This window comes from Protobothrops mucrosquamatus, unplaced genomic scaffold (assembly GCF_001527695.2).
Source record: "Protobothrops mucrosquamatus isolate PMUCROS unplaced genomic scaffold, P.Mucros_1.0 scaffold_5, whole genome shotgun sequence".
Lineage (NCBI taxonomy): Eukaryota > Metazoa > Chordata > Lepidosauria > Squamata > Viperidae > Protobothrops > Protobothrops mucrosquamatus.
Genome location: NW_015386081.1, coordinates 898,405 through 914,734, shown reverse-complemented (window position 1 = coordinate 914,734; position 16,330 = coordinate 898,405). Strand labels below are relative to the sequence as shown.

The following is a 16,330-nucleotide window of genomic DNA, read 5'->3' as shown; positions in this document are numbered from 1 at the left end:
TCAGACAAACGGCTGTCCAGTCTCTTCTTAAAAACTTCCAGTGTTGGAGCATTCACCACTTCTGGAGGCAGGTTATTCCACTGGTTAATTGTTCTAACTGTCAGGAAGTTTCTCCTTAGTTCTAAGTTGCTTCTCTCCTTGATCAGTTTCCACCCGTTGCTTCTCGTCCTGCCTTTAGGCGCCTTGGAGAATAGCTTGATTCCCTCTTCTTTGTGGCAGCCCCTGAGATATTGGAACACTGCTATCATGTCCCCCCTCATCCTTCTGTTCGTTAAACTAGACATACCCAATTCCAGCAAATGTTCTTTATATGTTTTAGCCTCCAGTCCCCTAATCATCTTTGTTGCTCTTCTCTGTACTCTTTCTAGAGTCTCAGCATCTTTTTTACATCGTGGTGACCAAAACTGGATGCAGTATTCCAAGGTAAGGTCTTTCTGTTTCAGCATCTGCATTATGCAATAGCCTTTAAAAAGTTTGTCATTATTGCCTGTTTGGGATTTCACTTTGATGAAAATTTTATATTCTCTAACAATCTTTTATGCTATAAACCTACTAGTGTGTCTTATTTCTAAGTACTTATGCACAGGATTAAACCGTCAATATTGCAGAGGGCTCTCTGATGCTACTTTTGTTTATTCTCTTTTATTGGTATAAAAAAAACTTAAATTTCTGCAATTTGTTTGCTTGCACTTGTTTATGTGTACGGTTTAGAAGAGCTAGTATAAGTAGGACAAAAATATACGCATGCAAAGGTGCTATCCCAGGTTGAGCCTGACACCTTAAGTGCTTTCCTCCCTCTCTCCCCCCCACCCCCCCCACACTGCAGAGGCCCTGCCTTATTAGGGATTCAGCTGCCAAGCATCTTTAGATTGGACTTCCTTGGGAAAAAGCAGAATGCTTCTGTTTCTTTGGAAGTGGAAATGATAATACTGAAGAGCTGCTCTCAGCTTCATTAAGAAAACCCTGGATTTTAAAGTCACTTGTTCTCTTTTTCCAAGAGAATACATGTATGAGAGCTGGAAGCAAGTGTCTTTAGTGCTTCTGAAATGAGGATTCAAATGTATGACAATAAACTTACATTGTGGATAATTACAGAAACTCGTAACATCTAGACCAACATGCTATAAAATACACAGAAGCAGGCAATTATAGCATTTATTTACAACTATGGTATCTGCCATTGTCAGGTAATAAAATAGGAATAATTACACCATTATACTGGAACTGACTCTCAGTAATGTTCACTCTGGAGGCTGAATCACATAATCCCTAGCACCACCAGAGCCATTCCTTAGGGCCAGGCATTCTGAAAATAAGGTATACCCAATGGAAAATAGAAGGCTGTTATCGTCCTTACTGTATTTCACTTCTTTTAGGGGCCCACTTTTCATTAAACTGGTTCTTTATTTTAAATGTAATAATGTTTTCTACTGAAGGACTAGAAATTTGCCAGAATCACATAAGTCGTACTGTATTAGCTCACAATATTTTCTAAACATCTAAGGATTTATCTTTCAGCATGATATATAGTATGTGCTAATGTTTGTTACTAAGGAGGTCTAGCAATGCCAACTACCTTCCATACAGGAGATACAATTAATATTCACACAAAAGGAGAAATGGATTATACATCTGATATCAGAAATGGCAATATTCAAAACTCAGTGGAAGGGGCTGTTCCCACTTTTTGGAATACTCTGAACCTTATTTCGATATCAGGTAGGTGGATTTCTGTTCTCACAGCAGGAATTTATAGTTTCTAGTGACTCTCATAATATCCTTCAAAATATTTAGGCATTTTCTTTTAATAGATAAAAGAAATGCTATCCTATATATTTTTTACTAATAAGCCCCACAGATTAATAAAATTTATTTTCCAATAAATGCATGTCAGATTGCATCACAAGTAATTGAAGTTTAGTGTGTAATGACTGTTACTATAGCTAGAGAACACAAGGGTTTTATTAAATTGTAGTTATAATTATCTTGAGCATTCTACTGATCTATAGCAAACAGATTGTTTAACTTTCTACCATGACTGTCAATATTTTTGACTTTGAAAATGATCACAGTACCGCAATCCATTGTTCTGTGCTTTTAGTAAAGCTCCAACACAGTTTATACATTCTAATCTGACACTGGATAGATGAATGGATTTTCAGTGCCTGATAAAATAAGCATTGCTGGCATGCAAAGCCATTGTCAATGTCTAAATGTCAAATGATCAGTTCACGTGTTATATATTAATTTAATATATTAAATTCTCTTCAGTTGCTGCCTCTTTCCTTATATATATTGAAGCCACTTTGGACTTCACACAACACACTACTGTGGTTTGTTTGGTTTTTGCTCAATGTGTAATATGACCCTAATCACTGAAGTTTGTAAACAGATGAAATAGTACAATGTGTGAATCTAGTTCACTGTAATTTATACAATAAATCATACTTGGTGTAATGTGAACCAAGCCAGCTTGCTTAAATACTGTATCTGAAAACCTACCACATTAAGATCAACTTCTCTCCAGAGTGCTCATATTCCAGTTGCTCAAAGGTAGGGTTATCCCTTACTAGCATCCAGATACTGTTCAAAAAGAATTGTATCACATAATATTTCTATATATTTGAATTTAACCATCTTGAATGATAGTGTATTTTGATGTGGTTATTTCATTTTTGCAACATCATGACAACATCACTAATCCTATTTAAAAAGGCACATGGTTATTCCCATAGCAAACCTCTTCATCCCACCTGGCTCTTTTAGAAAATTACACTACATAAGCAAACTGACCCATTTGCTTGCTGGAGTATTTTACTATTAAAAAGTAAAGAAGTCCATATCTTTAGAAACAAAAGATAAGCAAGGAGACTGGGTTAAGTAGCTCTAATAGAATCTGGGATACTATTAAACTTGACAGTGTAACAGATAGATATTATTATAAAACTTTCCACTATAAACACTGCTGTAATACATAGAAACATTACAAAACCAATAAAGGAGAATATTTGTAGCTCAGCAATGATGATGATGGTACCTAGTTTGGGTAATGAAACATCAAGAAAACAAGCTCAGAAAGTACCAAGGACCCCACATTACAAAACAGAAAACGATGGAGTTGCTGTTTTGATTTTGAAAATAATTTGAGTTTATCTATAGCAGACAATTTGGGACACAGTTAAACATAATTCCTATTAATGCATCTTTAGGTTTCTGGGCTGTATTTCACGCATGCTTGCTTGCTTTACTATTACCAGTAATATGTCAAATAAATATTCCCCCCCCTGCAACAAATTTAAACTTTAGTATCGAAATAACAAAAAGAAATTCAGGATATTTAAATGAGAGTAACAGGCCCCAGATCAACGTACTGTTTTCAAATTATTTTTTTATCAGTTCTAGGATATGGCACCTATTCATAGGATTGAGGCATAAGGCTGCCACAAAGAGACTGAAAAATCCTGTTTACCCTTTCCCGTAATGGCTCAGATTTTTGAATATGACACCCCAATTGGAGGAACAGAAAATCAACTCCTATCACCCCAATCTGAACTCACCCCAAAAATAAAATAAAATAAAAGACGCTCCCAGGGAGGTGATCGAAAAAAAAAAAAGGAACTTTCCTGTTCAGCAGCTGTGGCCAGCTCCACCAGGGGGCGGGAAGAATAAGGAACGATTTCGCGTCGTGTACTAGTTTGTCCGCCCGCGGCCCCTGTACCATCTGCGGCTCTCAGGCTGTTTGAACGCGGGGAAAAGTTTCTGCAACGCGATGGTGCCCAAGTGTGTCAGAAGAAGACCGCCGCCCGGCAGGTCAGCGAGGGTGAGCTGCAGGGGTGAGAGGAAGAGGAGGAGGAGGAGGTGCTGGTGAGGTACAGGGTCGAAAGCGGGCGAACTCGGACATTTTAGCGAGCGGCTGCCGCCGGGGCGACACGGACCAGTTGCAAGTTGTCCAGTTGCCATGACGACGGCGAGGATGCTCGCCGCATTGGGGCGCCCAGAGCCGCCGGTTGCAAAGGGGGGGGGGGAGAGAGAAAGAGCAGCATCTTCGCCGGTTTGTCCCACGGGGGCGGGTACGCGCGAGACCCCCTCTTTCTTACTCGGGTGCTTTACAAGGCTAGCAGTGTTCAGAACGGCGCTGCGTTTGTTGTAGCAAAAACAAAACAAAACAAGCAAACAAACAAAAACAACAACAACCCCAGCAGTCCCGTAGTAACTTCAAAGCTATCGTGCTTCTTGTGACTTTTTAATGGCTTGGAATCCCAATTCATGAACTGCATTGAAACATTGTCCATTTTGGTAAATGAGTTCTAGAAATGCTGTTAGAGGGGGGGAAAAAATGCGTGAGCAATGCATTCAGAGGAAGACAAAATGCAAAAGGGGCTGACTGCAATAAAAGCCTACATTGCATTTTACCCTCCTACTAGTAACTCTGCAGTTTTGTCCAGGCTAACAAAGTAAGTTCTACAGAGTTCTATGAGACTTGCTCCTAAATAAACTGATATGTGATTCAAGCCTAAATGTATACAAAATTAATACAGTGATTATTCATATTGGTGCTAACAAGTATTTTGGTATTGTAAGTCAGTTAACATATGCAATAGGGCAAAAATATTTAACCTTTGTTAAGAAAAAAGGTGATGGAATTGAGCATCTTGTTAAACAATTTAGTGAGTCTTTGCTGAAACATGTTGCTTCCAGAATGGGTATCTCTATACTTCAGTTGCACATAAACCTGAAAAATGGAAATGTTTTCCCACTAATTTCCACATGTTAGTATTTATCATGTAAATTTACACCATTAATTGATTGGTTGATTATGTGCCATCTTAGTGATCACATAGATATCTTTTCTCCGTGATGATCTGTCCCTAACCTTGTCCTTCAAGTATGCACTGTTATATGATCATGTAAATTGTCACATTTAATCACAATTTTCATTTTAGGGTTTCATTTAAAGTGCAACATTGTCAATGTCATAATTTTTTTTATCTGGACTCTGGATAATTTTAAATGTTTATAATCTTGACATTTTTCCTGCTTTGCTTTTATCAGTTGTGCAACTACATACATTCAGTTGTTGTAGCAGCTGCAGTGACAAGGAAAGTTTCAGATAATGAATTTTCTTCTGCCTCTCTCCAAATGTTTGAAATTGAAGCAGAAAATCCTTTTAGAAAAAAGTTGGCAACCTGAAATACTGAAGCAAATTAGTCTAGTTTTCACATAAACTCTGTATGTTTATTAAATCAAAATATATCTGCATGGTTTAGCCAGAATTTAGTTTTATAAATAAAATGATAAATCAGTATCAAGGTTCTTCAGCATCCCTGACTAGAACACATTTTTGCAAATATATCTAAATCTGATTTTCTTCTGGAATGCTGTGTGTTTGTAATAGTTAGAACTACTTCATCTAACACTATAATCAACTGTGGTGTTTGCCAAATTAAAAACACAGCTAGGTTATCTTGTTCTTCAGAATTGGAAGAAAATGCTTAATTTTCTTTTTTAATTTAGCTTTCCATCTGGGATATTTCATTAATATAATTCCTTCCAGTTTTCTATTTCTATTTTCTATTATTCCTAGTGTCATAATAAAACTCACAATTTATCCTAACTCATAGTTTTCTATAAAATATTACTTTGATATGTAGCCTTTCTACCATACATGCAGACCAGAATAAGATCTCTGAGGCTGCAACAAATTTGTCTAAATTAAATTATATAATTTAGTACAATAGATAATTGTTTTTTTATTGCTGTCTCATACTACTTTGTAAATGTTTCCTTAATACTTAAATTATATCTAATATATGGTCTTCATTTATACAAAAGTAATTGAAATAAGAATTAAAAATATCATATTTTTAATAATTTTCTTTTATTTTGGGAGTTCGGTCTTCTTTCCTTATAAGTTGCACCTGTCTGCAGTTTCTTAAGGTATATATAACAAAAATTAACTTAGTTTTGATTGTTAGCTACCAGATTTAATATGGCAAAATGTTATAAAGTAAACCATACCTTTGTATCACTCGTATTGAAAAGGTATAAAGGAAATAATAATAATAATAATAATAATAATAATAATAATAATAATAATAATAATAATAATAATAATGTAGGAAGGGATCTTGGAGATTATCTAGTCCAACCCCTTGCTCAGGCAGGAAACCCTATACCATTTCAGACAAATGGCTGTCTAGTGTCTTCTTAAAAACTTCCAGTGTTGGAGTATTCACAGCTTCTGGAGGCAGGTTGTTCCACTGATTAATTGTTCTAACTGTCAGGAAATTTCTCCTTAGTTCTAGGTTGCTTCTCTCTTTGGTTAGTTTCCATCTTGCCTTCAGGTGCTTTGGAGAATAGCTTGACTCCCTCTTCTTTCTGGCAGCCCTGAGATATTGGAACACTGCTATCATGTCACCCCTCGTCCTTCTTTTCATTAAACTAGATATACTCAATTCCAGCAACCATTCTTTATATGTTTTAGCCTCCAGTCCCCTAATCATTTTGTTGCTTTTCTCTGTACTCTTTCTAGAGTCTCAACATCTTTTTTACATCATGGTGACCAAAACTGGATGCAGTATTCCAAGTGTGGCCTTATCAAGGCATTGTAAAGTGGTATTAGCACTTCATGTAACCTTGATTCTATCCCTCTGTTAATGCAGCCTAGCACTGTTGGCTTTTTTGGCAGCTGCAGCACACTGCTGGCTCATATTTAAGTGATTGTCCACTAGGACTCCAAGATCCCTCTCACAGTTACTACTATTGAGCAAGGTATCACCGTCCTATACTATACCTTTGCATTTGGTTTTTCTTGCCTAAATGTAAATCCTTACTTTTTTCACCATTGGATTTCATTTTGTTGGATAGCGCCCAATGTTCAAATCTATCAAGATCCTTCGGTATCTCAAATCTATGATTTTTCCTGCCTAAATGTAAAACTTTGCTTTTATCCCCATTGAAGCTCATTTTGTTGGATAGTGCCCATTGTTCAAGTTTGTCTAGATCTCTTTGGATCCTAAGTTTGTCTTCTGGAGTGTTGGCTATTCCTGCCAGCTTGGTGTCGTCTGCAAATTTGATGAGTTTCCCATCTATCCCCTCATCCAAATCATTGATGAAGATGTTGAAGAGCACTGGGCCTAGAACAGAGCCCTGGGGCACCCCATTACACCCTTCCCTCTATGTAGATGCAGTTCCATTGAGGACCACATGCTGAGTAGAGCCGGTCAGCCAACTACGAATCCATCTGGTGGTGATGCTATCTAACCCACATTTTTCTATCTTATCAAGTAGTAGGTTGTGATCTACTGATTTTAATCATACTGATTAAAAAAATGTCAATATACTGAACAACTGAATAATTATTGAGTTAAATATTCTTTAAAAGTCACAATTGGTCTCCATTTAATTTTTTTACCAAGTATATCCTAACAAATTACTTCAGAAATTGTTGCTACATGTAGTCCTTGATTACAATAGTTCCTTTAGTGACAGTACAATGGCACTGAAAAAAGTGAATTATGACCGTTTTTCACACTTATGACATTGCAGCATCCCCAAGATCAAGTTATTAAAATTCAGACCCTTGGCAACTGACTCATATTTATGACAATTGCAGTGTCTCAGGATCAAGTGATCACCTTTTGTAATCTTCTAATTAGCAAAGTCATTGGGGAAGCCAGATTCACTTAACAACCTTGTTACTAACTTAACAACTGCAGTGATTTACTTAATAACTGTGGCAAGAAGGGTCGTAAAATGGGGCAAAACTCACTTAAGAAATGTTTCATTTAGCAACAGAAATTTTGGGCTCAATTGCTTTTATAAGTCGAGGACTACCTGTATACCTTTAACGCTATGTGTTAATCTAGCTATTGATATATTTTGAAGACAGATTGTAGGGTCAGACATAATAATACTGGAGAGAGACAGTGTTAGGGACAATACAGGATGTGGAAATTCAATTTCCTTTTGATCCTTAGGAATATTCTAAATGGAATTCCAGTCATGAATATTCCTTCAGCAGGATGAAAACTCTGGATTCAAGTCTACAAAATAAGCAATATTGCAGTAATTACCCAATATGTGTTTTTCTCAAAAATATGTACTTAATAGTTTTTCAAAGATCATATTATTAAGTAAATTATTAAATTTAATATGGTCATTTTTTTCAACTCGGAAGAGTATTCTTCCCACCTTATCATTGCACTGACTAGATTTGAATCAGGAACTATTTACAACAATAGTTCTTTAGTAAAAATAAAGTAACCCATGTTTTACACTAAAGGGCTATATTGCTCTTCTAAATTAAACAAGCAAAAGTGAATGTAAATTAAGATGAACCTGATACAAACTGCCAATACTACTCTGATTTGAAATATTAATGGTTTATGTAATCAGAATTTTGGTTTAAAGTAAGATTCAAATCTAGTCAGTGCAGCGATAAGATGGGAAGAATTTGAACTCAAGAACTGAGAGGGTGAGAAGAATGATAGTGGAGAAGAAATATAATCTCTTTTAATTGATTTGTCAAGAAATCAATATTTCAATTGATCATGGAAATTCAATATTTCTACAGTGACACTGTATTCCCAGAAGAATAATTTGCCTTCTAATATTTGAAAATTTGTTATAGAGGAACTCCAAATTTAGACTTTTTTGTATTATTGTCACATTTCTAGTTATTTTATGTCTACAATCTTTCCAGCTTCTCTGTCTTGAAGTATAGTTATTGCAGTGATATGTATAGCAAATCTGGCTTTTGATACTTCAATGTGGGCTTTTGTATTGATAGGAAGGCAAGCAGGCAGGGTGTTAGCAAAGCTGGATAAGTAATGCTGAGTAGAGGAGCAAGAAATGAAGGAGTCGAGTCCTTTTGTTGTTTAAACTAAAGTAGCTGGCCCTATCAGGAAATACTGCTGTGGAGTATCAAGTTTTGTAACATGAGCTTATGTAGTTTAGGGATATCTGGAAAGTATACTTTGATATGATTTTGGCTCCTTATAATTATTTTCTTTTGGCAGAGTTCTGAGATGATATACAAGCCTAATCCTTTATGCATTCTAGGTTCAAACATCAATCTCTAATCCTTATACAGAATACATTGAGTTAAAAAAGAAAACGTGTCTTTTGTTGCTTTATTTTAAATTATTCTGTTCTTCTAAGACACCCATTTGTAGCAGTTTGAAAAAAAAAAACACCATCTTATAACACTCACTTCTTTCATCTGCAAAATCCTAAATGGAATTTTAGGATTTGCTTTCTCACACTGTAAATAGCCCACCTCCCATCTCTCTCTCTCTCTCTCTCTCTCTCTCTCTCTCTCTCTCTCTCTCTCACACACACACACACACACACACACACACAGAGAAAGAGAGCGAGAGAGAGAGAGCGGGAGAGAGCTATATAATTGTATTTGCTGCTTGGATTTGTACACAACTCAGCACACAGGAAGAAAAGCAACACCAATCTAGCTAATGTCACAATAGCTGCCAACCAGAGACAGACTACATCAGATAATGGAGGTAGTATTTGCCTTCAAGTCTAGGAACTCTTGATAATATCTCTGGATTTGTATGGTCTTGTTCTAAGCCCGATATTATCTTGGTCATGAATTCAATACTTAATTGATGTTCTGTGCAAAAAAAAAGAGTTTTATTATTTGAAACAAAAATATTTCTATGGATTTTAAAAAAAACATTGAAACAGATTTATACACCGACACTAAAGAAGAAGAAAAATACTATAATAAGATAGCACAACATCCTAGGAAATGGAAAAGAATATTAGAATGAAAGAATCAGAATATTAAAGCTATGTAGAAACTACTAGTCATTGTTAGTAGTTCCTGAATTCATAATTATTTCACTATAACTATTTATAAATTACCATGGATCATAGATTAGATATTTTTAGCTTCATTATTAATACAAATTATAAATTGTGACCATACTTATAATTAATATTTCTGCTCATCCTCATATGGTTTATTATGGCCACGTTCCATGCCCTCATGGTACAGATTAATTGAAATTCATACTGTATTTCCATGAATGGGCTATAATCTGACAGGCAGCAGTCTGGAAAAAACTCAGTTATTCTTACCTGATGACTCTTATTTGCAAGTCATCAGAAATTGATAATAGAATAATGGGGATTTGGAAATAACCCTAATGGGATTATTAATCCTGAAAAATTAATAAGATTAATTTTTATTAATTAATAAAAAGTTCAAGCATTTTTAATGATCTCTTATAATCTCATTTCTAATTGTATCTTTTCTGGTCACTCCAGCAGCTTTCCTCAAGCATCTCATTTTTGTGGTGACTAACCTGTTTTATGTTTTATTGTAAGTGTCCATGTATGGCACTTGTAACACAGGGTGAGGATGAATATGCCTTGTGTGATAATCTTTGTACAGATGGGTACTGCCTTATGTTATAGGAGTTGAGCTAGCTATCCCAATACTTGATTTGCCTAACTGCATTGTATGTTAATCTCTTCTTCGATTTTACCATCTTTGATTAATGTTGTTCCTAGATATTTGAACTTTGATACTTGTTTTATACTTGTTCCCTCTATTACTGTGTTTAAAGTAAACTTTTTTCTTCCAATTGCTATTACTTCTGTTTTCTGTTTGCTGATTCTCATATTATTTGTCTTGCATTCTTGGTTCATGGCCGTAAGATGTTGTTGCAGTTTTTTAGCTGTACTTGCTATCATTGTCTGATCATCTGCACAGAGTAGTTTGTTGATATTATTCCATTCTTGACTTTGGCGTCTTTGCTTATGCTGTTAGTGCAGTGGTAAACAATAGTGGTAATAGTACATATCATTGTTTTACTCTGGATGTTACTGTGAAGAGTTCTGATGTTCCTTGGTTTATTCTAGCTTCTGCAATCACCATATAGCTTTTGCATAATCTAATAAGATGTTTCTTACTCCATATTGGGTCAATGTTTGCCCTAGCAATTTCCTATCAACTCTATCAAATGCTTTTCCTTGGTCTACAAATGCAACAAAGAGATTCTCAGTGCATTTTGCTATGTCTGGATGTCCAAGAAGCCCACTCCATTCTTTGCTGTGGCCTCTCCTGAGTAAATAAACAAGAATCCTTGGTGAACTCTTTTACTACCATGTCATTTGCATTTTATATCAGCTAGTCCCATTATTTTGATCCCTCTTCTTTGCATTATTTCTACAGGGACTCGATAGGTAGATAAAAATACCAAATCCCGTTTGAACATTTGGCTGATTGTGCGACAAACCATAATAAAGTGGCATACAAATACATGCTAACGTTATTGAAAGAATGTAAGATTTCTGTACTATTTTCTTACTGTATGAAAACATAGCACTAGTTTAGATTTGGTACCTGTTTATTTGGGAATAAATGCTTATTTAAATAAATCAATTAATTTCATGTCCTGTCCTCATTTTCCCCCCCATTACACTTATATATAAAAAAATTGAGAATGTTGGCAAGTAGCTATGCCCAGAATGGAGAGAAAATTATTTGAGCAGCCTATAACATAAATGTGTGATTTTAAACACTTTATTTTGTAAAACACATTGAATTTAAAGTTTGAAGATTGAAGAAATATGTAAATTCTGTAGTAAGAAAAATGGCAAAAGAATGAATAAATCTAAAAGAAAAATATATTTCTTTTGCTTTGTATAAGCGATAATTTTACAATATTATCTCTTTGTATCCTTTCAAGAATCCTACTCTATTCTTCATGGATACTTCATAGTTACAGTACATAATTAAATTTCTTGGAAAGAATGTTGAGATTACCTGACAGTTAAGCAGTCCTTTCTGAGAATAACTTTTTATTCTCTGATATGAAGTTTGCTTCTGAGTTTTATATTATCCATGCAACTTGTTTTTTTTTTTAAAAAAAAATCTGTTATTAATAATTATATTGTTAGGTTTGGCCAAACCAAAGAACAATGCTATTCAATCCTATTCATTTAGTCCAATTATCTTATTTCCTCATGGTTGCTAATTACATAAGAATAGTTTTAGCCTTTCCTAACAGAGAAAAAATACCTGAACTTCCTGATTCTTGAACACTATGTCCAATAATAGATTGTACTTGAACTGGTTTATTAAATGGTTGTTCTACTAACAGGTTTGTGACCTATGGCAATTGAAAATCATGAATTTGTTCAACTTTCATCTGTAAGGAGGCCTGAAGAAAACGTTAGAGACAGAAGATAGTTTTTTTGTTGTTTTATGGTGAGAGCCAGTTTGATGTAATGGTTGAAGTGCTGGGCTAGAAACCATGAGACTGTGAGTTCTAGACCTGCCTTAGGCATGAAAGAATGATCAAGTCATTCTCTTCCAGCCCAACCTACTTCACCGTTGTTTGGGGAAAATCAGGAGGCAGGGGTCTTAGGAGTGTTTGCTTCTTTGATTTGTATTGGGAAGGATTCGATAGGACAGGTAGATAAAAATACCAAATCCCGTCTGAACATTTGGCTGATTGTGCGACAAACCATAATAAGGTGGCATACTAATACATGCTAACGTTATTGAAAAAATGTAAGATTTCTGTACTATTTTCTTACTGGATGAAAACATAGCACCAGTTTTAGATTTCATACCTGTTTATTTGGGAATAAATGCTTATTTAAATAAATCAATTAATTTCATGTTCTATCCTCATTCTTTTTTCCCCCATTACATTTATTAAAAAAAATTGAGAATGTTGGCAAGTAGCTATGCCCAGAATGGAGAGAATCTTCCTGACACGTACCTGTTAAAAATAAGCCTGCTAGAAAGAAGTGAAATTCCCAGCAGTGACGAAGTACACAGGAATTAAAATTTGGAGTATTTGAAATTAATGCTCAGAATTTTCTATCTGGATGAAAATTCATTCCTTCCTTCCTCTGGGGTGAATGTACAAGTATATATGTACATGTATATATCTCCAGTACAGGTTGATCTTTCATGGTAGAAAGAAGAAAATTAATTACATAAATATTTACAGTTAGTGTGAAGCTGAAAGAAAGAATAAAGATTCTTTAAATAACAAACAATGCTAACATATGTTGTTAGGCTAAGTAATAATTTTCTGCCTCTTCTAAAAATGGATTTGGAATAAAAAGTGTGCTAAATTTATTTATTTAAGGAAAAATAACATTTTTGTATATTGGTAGCCTGGAATTGATGATATACAATGATGCTAAATGTGATAATGTTGAATATATTGTCACCGTGTTTGTAAGCAATAGTTTGTGGTTTAGCATTTTGTATGAATTCAGCCATTGTGGCTTGTCCAACAAATTAAGGTCAAAAACAACAACATTGTTTAGTATTATGTATGAAGCTAGCCAAAATGTATTTATAGGGTTTTAACTGGCTAGCAATAGCTGCTTAATTATTCAGAAAATATTTCTGAAACCAAATTTTGTATATTTGTATATGTTACTTGCAATATATAAAGGTTGATTTGTAAGAAGATACTTAAAATGTTTCTTTTTAAACAAGACTTAAGGATTTTGATGCATAGTGGACATAAAAGTGCCTATTGTTTCTGATTACAGTGTTTTATTTGTTTGTACTCTTGAGATTGCTTGGTTGAGGTTCTCTGTATAGCACTTAGACTTGTCAAACTGGAGTTGTATAGAAATATTGTGAAAGAAATTAAGAGTCTACTGACATACCGTAATAGGAGATTCTATCCTTAAAGGAACAGAATCATCCAGACATACAATCCAGGGAGGTATGATGTGTCCCTGGAGCAAAAATCAAAGATGTGGCTGAGAACCTAACCAAAATAATTATGCCTACTGATTACTATCCTTTCCTCCTTCTCCACATTGGGATGAATGACACAACAAAGAACCTGAGTACAATAGTGAGAGATTATAAACAACTAGGCAATAAAGTTAAAAAGCTAGGAGCACAAGTAGTGTTCTCATCCATACTCCAACGAGGCCAACACCCATTAAGGGAAAAAAGAATTCTAGAAATAAACCATTGGCTAAAGGGTTGGTGTCACCAAGAAAACTTTGGTTTCCTGGATCATGGACTGCATTTCCTATGTGAAGGACTCTTGGCAAGGGATGGGCTGCACCTCAGGAAAACAGGGAAAAATGTACTTGGAAAAAGACTCGCCCAACTCATCAGGAAGGCTTTAAACTAAAATTGAGGGGGGAGGGAGACCAATCTTTAGAATCACTACAGCCCAAAACCAATCATAAATCCCAAAAAAACAAATCAAACAATGAGGTAGGCAGAGATGAGAAAAAAAAAACCCAAACAACAATCAGGAGATGCAGGAAACATACCCACAAACAGATATAAAAGTCTTAAATGTTATATACAAATGCTCAAAGCTTGGGGAACAAAGAGGGCAAAGTAGAAGCAATAGTACATGAAGGGTATGACATAATTGGCATAACAATATAAAAGAGAAAAAATGACATTACCATAGGTATATATTACAGGCCACCCAACCAATCAGGAGAAATAGATGAACTCTTTGCCAACCAGTTAACAAATGTATGTAGGAAGCATACCACAGTAGTAATGGGAGACTTCAACTATCCAGATATCAACAGGGAGACAAACTCTGCAACGAGCGGGAGATCAAACAGATTCCTAACCAACCTAGCTGACAATTTTGTCATCCAAAAGGTGGAGGAGGGAACTAGACGTAAAGCCATACTGGACTTAATTCTAACTAATAGAAAATAAGTGATAGAGGGAGTTGAAGTTGCCGGAACCTTGGGCGAAAGTGACCACATCATACTGGAATTTAATCTAACACAAACTCTAGCAACAGAAAACAATCCAACCAGTGTCTTGAACTTCAAAAGAGCTAACTTTAACAATCTCAGAGAGAACCTAGGAAAGATCCCATGGATGAAAATCCTAAAGGGGAAAACAATGCAAGAAGTGTGGGAAACTCTGAAAAATTTCATCATAAAAGCCCAGACCAGCACAATACCACTGAAAAAGGAAAACAAGAAATTCAAGAAGAAATCAGTATGGCTGCATAAAGATCTCTCTGGCAAACTGAAAGACAAAAAGGACAAATACAAAAAATGGAAAGAGGGGCACATAACTAAAGCCGATTATCAGCAGACAGCCAGAACATGCAAAGATGAAGTCAGGAAAGCAAAGGCTCAGAACGAACAAAGACTCACAACAGAAATCATGGATAATAAAAAAAGTTTCTTCCAAAATATTAACAACAAGAAAAAAGTCAAGGAAATTGTAGGTCCACTAAAGAGAGGGGATGGCAACAGGGAGAAAGCAGAGCTGCTTAACTCATACTTTGCATCAGTCTTCACACAAAAAGAAACTATAGCCCAACATACCAAAAAAACTACTGCAAAAGACAAATTAGAAACAAAAATTAAAATAAGCAAGAAAATGGTAAGAGAACACCTATCCGACTTTGACAAATATAAATCAACGGGGCCTGACAGATTACATCCCAGAGTTCTGAAGGAGCTGGCAGATGTTATATCAGAACCATTGCACCACATCTTTCAAAAATCCTGGAGCACCGGAGAAGTACCTGAAGATTGGAAAAGGGCTGATGTGATTCCCATCTTCAAGAAAGGGAAAAAAATGGACCCAGGAAACTACAGACCAATCAGTTTAACATCAATACCTGGGAAGATCCTAGAAAAGATAATCAAAAAACAGATCTGCGAACAACTAGAAGCAAACAAAGTTATAACCAGTAGCCAGCACGGGTTTGTTAAAAACAGATGATGCCAAACCAATCTTATTTCATTCTTCGACAAAGTGAATAAACTAATAGACAAGCGAAATACTGTGAACGTAGTATACTTAGACTTCAGTAATGCATTTGATAAAGTGAACCACAACCTACTCCTTGATAAGCTAGAAAAAGGTGGAATAGACAGCATCACCACCAGATGGATATGTAGCTGGCTGGCAAATTGTACTCATCGAGTACTCCTCAACGGCATTACATCCACATGGAGAGAGGTAAGCAGTGGGGTACCCCAAGGTTCCATCTTAGGCTCAGTACTATTCAATATCTTCATCAATGATTTAAATGATGGAATTGAAGGGGAACTCATCAAATTTGCAAATGACACCAAACTGGCAGGAGTAGCCAGCACCCCCGAAGACAAACTCAGGATCCAAAAAGATCCCACAAAATGAGTTTCAATCTGGAGAAAAGCAAAGTTTTACATTTAGGCAGGAAAAATCAGAATCAAAAACAGTAAATGTGAGAGGGACCTTGGAGTCCTAGTGGACGATCACTTAACTATGAGCCAGCAGTGTGCAGCAGCAGCCAAAAAAGCTAATACAATCCTGGGTTGTATAAAGAGAGGCATA

The 16,330-nt window shown here is 35.6% G+C and overlaps 1 protein-coding gene across 1 annotated transcript in view; it reads left to right on the top strand.

The window, feature by feature from the left end:
* The first annotated feature begins 3,727 nt into the window (after positions 1 to 3,727).
* LOC107284275 (serine/threonine-protein kinase 33) overlaps positions 3,728 to 16,330 on the top strand; it is a 64,978-nt gene continuing 52,375 nt past the window's right edge. The window contains exon 1 of the mRNA XM_015812344.1: positions 3,728 to 3,810. The gene's annotated coding sequence lies outside the window, so the exon portion shown is untranslated. The remainder of the gene's footprint in view (positions 3,811 to 16,330) is intronic.